The sequence below is a fragment of the Lotus japonicus genome, chromosome 2 (genome assembly GCF_012489685.1).
Source record: "Lotus japonicus ecotype B-129 chromosome 2, LjGifu_v1.2".
Taxonomy (NCBI): Eukaryota; Viridiplantae; Streptophyta; class Magnoliopsida; order Fabales; family Fabaceae; genus Lotus; species Lotus japonicus.
In genome coordinates this window covers 66,950,799-66,957,420 of record NC_080042.1, presented here as the reverse complement: position 1 = coordinate 66,957,420, position 6,622 = coordinate 66,950,799, and positions in this window count along the sequence as shown.

Genomic DNA, 6,622 nt, shown 5'->3' with positions numbered 1-6,622 from the left:
GTGGATTGGGAGTGGGTTCTGGGTGGTAATGGGTTGGGAGTGGGTTCTGGGTGGTGTTTGGATCTGGGGTTTGTGAAGAGTTCAGGGTGGGTGGTGGTGGTGGTTATGGGTTGGGAGTGGAATCTGGGTGGTGGTGGGAATTCTGGGTTAGGAGTGAGTTTGTTATTCTTATTTTTGTTTTGGTGTTCTTGTTATTGTTTAGTGGTTGTGGGGGTTTGATGCTCTAACAGGTTGTTTTGTGAGGAGCAAAATTCTGGGTTTGTTATTTAGTTTCTGGAATCTTGGTTTTATGTGGCTTTGTTTCTGGGTTTTCTGGTGTTGGGTTCCTAGGTTTCAGTTATTAATTTGTTGAGATGATGGGGAAAAGTGGAGGGAAGAAGAAGAAGAAGATTGAGGAGGAGGACGATGGGTGAACATGAAGAAGATGAGAAGAAGCTGGATGAAGATTGTTTTTATTTAAGTTACATATATTGGTATTATGTTATAAAATTGCGTTTTTGTGCTGGCTTTGGTAATGTAATGGGTTGTCTTAGTTTGGTGTCAAGTTTTGGTGTTTGGTGCAAGACGTTGGGGTTGGTTTGTACAATTTGAAGGTGCTTGGTTTGGAGGATTGATGGGCCATGGACAGGGGAGGTGCTTGGTTTGGAGGCTGGTCTTGGACAGAGGAAGCAACAATACAGGGGAAGAAGAACAGAGTGATGATGATGAGGAAGAACAACAAAAATGAGAATGGGGAGAGGTTTTGATTTCTGAAATTGGGAGGTAGAAGATGAAGAGGAGAGAGAGGAGAGATTATGAAGAATTAGGTTTTAATTAACTTAATTAAAATTATGACAAATTAATTGTTGTGATTAATAAATATGTATTTTTATTTATTTTAAAACCGGGAAACCTGCAATGGCAGGTCAAAAAGCAAGTGGTGCAACCATGGACCAGAAAAAACTGGTCCATGTTAAACGCCTCCCATGGAAACAACATTTCTTGAAACACACATATATCTGGACTAAAGATCATAGACTAGGTAACCCTTAGTGCCAGGTTTGTAACCAAGAAAAATACACCTTTTTGCTCTAAGGTCAAATCTTGGTACGATGACTAGATAGTGTGGATACAAAACAAAGAGATCCAAACACCTTTAAATCAGACAAGTCAGGCAACACTTTGTACAGAAGTTGAAAAGGACACTTGTTATTTAATACTAGGGTAGGCAGTCTATTGATAAGAAAAACAGAATGTGCAATGACATGAGCCCAAATTTTTTTGGGAAGATGAGCTTGAAATAGTAATGCTTTAGCTACATTGAGGATGTGTTAATGCTTCCTCTCAACTATGGAGTTTTATTGAGGGGTCTCAACACAACTTGTTTGATGTAAGATACCTTTTGCAGCATAAAATTGACTCATATCAAACTCTTTCCCATTATCACTACGAATGGTCTTTACAGTAGTAATGTTAAATTGATTTTCTACCAAAGCACATAATTGATGAATAAGAGGGCGAACCTCTGCCTTAGAGTTAAGCAAGTAAGCCTAAGTATGTCTAGAATAGTCATCAACTATGGTTAAAAAATAGGAAAAGTCATGCAAAGAAACAAGAGATTCAGATTCTGGACCCTAAATATCTACATGAATCAACTAAAAAATGTAATTAGAATGAGAGTTGCTAAGAGGAAAACTTAGCTTCTTTTGTTTTGCCACGGGGCATACATCCCAAACATGAGCTTTATTACATTGACTATAGGGAAACAACTCCTTTATTGAGTGACCCTTAACAAGAGAAGGGTGTCCTAGTCTATTGTGCCGGAGATTATGCACATTTGACTGAAAACTATAAGCTAAAGGTGAACATTGAAATGAAGAGCTAGTAGCTGAAACAGAATTACAAGAACTAGTAGCTAAAACAGAATTACACTTGGCCTGAGATGAAAGTGTAGACTTTTCAAGTATGTAAAGTCCTCTCACTGCTCTAGCTATGCCAATCATCTTGCAAGCATTGGAACCCTGAATTAAACACAGATCATCAAGAAAAGTGAGTTTAAAACGTAGGCATTTAACCAGTTTATGCACTGAGATCAAATTAAACTGGAAATTAGGCAAAAACATGACATTTGTTAGGACAAAATCAGAAGAAAGTGTAATAGAGCCTTTGATAGTGGATGGCTCAATGATCCCATTTGGAAGAGAGACTTTGATGGGTGGCACATGCTTATAGAAACTAAAATAAGCAAGATTATTATAGATATGATCAGTAGCACTAGTATCTACAACCCAAGTGGTTTCAAGAGGATTACCATTCTTGGTTGGGAGAACCTCAATGCAAGAGTTTACACTAGCAGTGTGTTGTGTGCTGGAATTCTTCTCCTCTACTGAAGGAAGAAGAGTTAGTAGATGATGATATTGATCAGATGTAAGCCTAAACCGAATAGAATCCTTTCCTGAAGTGGTTTCTTGAGCCTCACTTTCTTGCTCCTCATCGGCAGTTTGAACCATGTTAACAGAACGATTAGCATACTTCAGATTCTTGAATTTGAACCCATGTGGGAATCCATGCTTTTTGTAACAATCATCAACAATGTGCCCCATCTTTCCACAGTAGGAATACTTCTTGGAAGAATACTTGGTGCTGCCAGAACTGGAAGCTCTGTAATCAACTTGATTTCCTCTGCTTTCATTCCCAGTATCCCTAGAAGCCACCATTACTTTGGATCCAGAGACATTTTCAGAGGAAAATTGCCTCTCTTGCTGAGCTATGAGGGTAAACACGATTCACATTTGGTAATGAATCTAACAACCTGAGAATTGATCATTCAAACCCCGTAAAAACCTAACTACTTGATTCTTATTCCTTTCTTCCTCAATCTTTGTGATAGCTCCACAAGAACAATGAGGATCACAGGTTCATACAGGCAAAGGGTTCAGAATATCCAATTCATCCCATAAAGTTTTCATACTGGTATAAAATTTCGAAACAAAATTATCACCATGCTTCAAGCTGAAAATTTCTTCCTGCAATTCTGAAATCCAGAACAGATCGGCTTGCGAGAAACGCTCACGAAGCTCCTTCCAGACATCGGTAGCCTTGTCGCGCCAGAGAATCGATTGAGCGATCTCAACGCTCATGGATTTGATCAACCAGCTCAACACCATCATATTGCAGCGTTGCCAGTAAGGAAGCATCAGGTGATCTTGCGGCGGCTCACGAATCGTTCCATCAACGAAACCCACTGATAAAACTTTATGGGGGCTTATTCCTTATGCTCTAAGCTGGTTTATCTGGATAGAAAGAAACAATGTGGTGTTTCTAAATAAAGAATTTAGTGTTGAATCAGTGTGGGATCTTCACATGGCAAGGATGGCATCGTGGATTAAGGCGCACAAGCCTTTTTGTCCCTACAATATTGATCAGTTTGTGATGGCTTTTGAGCATGTTCGCTTGCCTTTGAAGGTTAAGGTTAGGAAATCTATGGAGTGGGAGCCACCGGAGGATGGAAAGGTTAAGTTCAACGTGGATGGTTCGTCTTTGGATTGCCCGGGTGTTAGTGGTGTCGGGGGCATTCTGCGGAATAACAGAAGACATGTATGGGGCTATTTTACGAAAGCAATGGGTGATTTATGGGCATAGGAGGCGGAGGTCCAGGCCATTTATCAAGCACTTTTGTTCTGTCAAGAGTTCAAGGTCAGTTCTGTTTTAATTTAGAGCGATTCGTCATTGGCTGTGGATCGGATACTAGCTTGAATCGAGTAATTGGAAGTGTGATGTTGCTGTAACGTCTTGCCATTTGCTGGTCTATAGTGCTTGGTTGGTGCTCTGGTTAAGGAATTTAGTTTGTGGCCGGTTGTATTGATACATTTTGATGGGCTTTATTGTATTAGAGGCAACATCGTGTGAGTACTCTTTTTTTTGAAATGCATAGTGTGCGTACTCTTTTTCATTACTAGTTTTTTTTTCCAATGAGTTTTCCTAGTAAGGTTTTAATGAGGCTCACTTCTCCTAGCTCATGACAGGCTTGTTCTCATGTTTTAACTCTTTCATCAGTAAAATCTGTTTTTCTTTCAAAAAAAAATTGATATCTTTATTATCTTTATTTATTTGTTTTCATTACCATGATGATAATGTGTGATACTTTGAGTATTTTGACTGTAATAATGCTATATTATTAATACATAACTTTTCTAGAGAAAAGATTCTCATACGTACTTGTGACATGGCAAGATACTATTGACGTGACAAGATTTTATGGACCACACGTTGTGAGGTGTAGGGGGCGTGCATCATAGAATATTCCTTAGGGAATGATGTTCTTGGAGATGAATAACAAAGGTTGATGATGATTAAGGGCCAAGAGGTTTCAAAACCAAGAATTGAAGTGAAATAGAGTTGTTAAGGGTCATGAAGTGTATTAAAGTGGGCATTGTGAGTTGAAGAATGAAAAAAATGTTGCCAGCGAGGTTGGTACGGATGTGTGTGCACATATGGCACGCACATGCGTGCCAGGTCAGTGGCTTAACGTTTATGCACGCATGTGCGTGCTGAAGTGATAGGCACATGCGTGCCCCCTCTGCTTATTTTCCTATAAATTGAACTTTTGCAATTTAGTTTAGGACATGTTTGTTTGCAGTTTTCAAAATAGTTTTCAGTTCTTAAAAACTGAAAACCTGTTTGATACGACATTTTTTCAAATACTATTTTTGAAAACAGTTCTCATTTTCAGTTTTTAAAACTTAAAAATTGAAACAGCTAAAATATTTTTTTAGTTTTCAGATATCAACTTTCTAAATGTTGGAAAACATGTCATTCAAACTGTTTTCTTCTTCTGAAAACTGTTTTTACAAGTTGTTTCTGAAAACTGTTTTAAAAACTAAAAACTAAAATTGCAATCGAACAGACCCTTAGTATCTTAGTTTTTCTGAACAGAGGCTTGTGTAAGGTGTCTTGGAGCTTTCTTAAGGCTTCCTTTCAGGTTAGATTATATCTTCCTTAGTCATGTCGGATTAAGTTTCTTTTAGCACTTGGGGATGTGAATTATTGACATTGTTATGTTTTAGTTTCTATGTTTAGATGGAATAAATTTTTCCTCTATGAATCTACATCCCGTTTTAATATTACATTGACTGCATGCAAGTTACTTAGCTTATCCCTTATTTTCGAAAATATCTTCTTCAAAACCTTGAAAAACCAAAATTTTCTCTTTCATAAGAACAAAAACTCCTTTCTAAAATCTTTTGTTTGAAGATCATAAGAACACTATAAGAACATCATGAATTTCTTTAAGAAAAACCCCCCACTTTCACATACATCTCTAAGCAACTTGATTAAAATCATTATCTTCTGGATTTGCCAGATCAGCAGAAGTTGCAACCACAGAGCATATTGAGAATGACCTTGCTCAAGACTTAGAAACTAAACTACCTTAGAACAAGAAAATGAAAAGAAGGACAAGAGAGGGAGAGAGAACTCACAGCTACAATAGGGAGGAGATTGGTGAGTTGGTGTAAAGGAATGAGAGGGGGAGAGGGTCTATTTATACTACTGAGGAGGGGACAAGGCATTCAAGAGAAGAATGAATGAAAATTTCCCTCCAAAAGTCCTTTGAATTTTCGGCCAAAGCTTGGTCAACAAGGGTTAGTTTTGCAATTTATTTTCTAGTCCAAAACTCTCTTTAAAACCATTCTTTAATCCTCAATTTAATTGGAATTAAAACCACAAATTTTAAGCATTCAAAGACAAGTCCTTGCTGACTTTAAATGAAGGAATCTTTACTTTCAAAATGGTCCTTTTAACATCAAGACATTCAAAGATAAGTCCCTCCATGAAAGCCTCCATTCCTTGATTTGCTCTTTCTCCTTTAACACCATAAATCACCTTAAAACAATGAAAATATATCCCTTCACTCCCACACTCTTCTTGGCCGCCCATTCCCTTCTTTTCTTCAGATTTTCTCTCAAAAATCTCATTTAACACAAGACCAAGTCAAGGACATGTGATTAAGTGCATTAACTACCATGTTTTCCCTCTTAATTCACCATAAAACCTCTTCATCTTTTACATCTCCAAAAATTCGACCAAGCCTTCATTAAGACGCCAAAAATATTTTCAAAAATATTTATTTGATAAACCATAGGTTTTAAAATGATTAAATACACTTTATTTAAATAAAACCCTCAAAAATAGAAGAAATGAATATTCCCTCATGGAATATTTTTAGAGTCATGCCCAACACCTCCCCATAAGGTGTGGCCCACGAAATTGTCCTTGCCGACTCGTTTCGCCCACTTATCGACTTTGTTGGGCCGATTTTGACCAAAAAGTCGTCGTCGCAAAACCCTAGCTATATTACAATCAAAACACTCGTAATGGCGCGTACATCGATGTTTAGACATGACTAAGATGTAATATTGCCTCTAATAATAAATCATCATTTAAAAAGGCATTATATCACATATAGCACAAGAAATTCACAAAATACTATTAAATAATAGTATTTAAATAATGAGCCATAAATCGGGTCTTACACTGGCAGTCTTCTAGATCAGATGGGGGATGTCTTAAGGCTTGTTTCTTGTAGAGTTGTACTTAGCAAGTTATTGTAATTTTGTATGCCTAGTTTTTTAATGTGCATTCT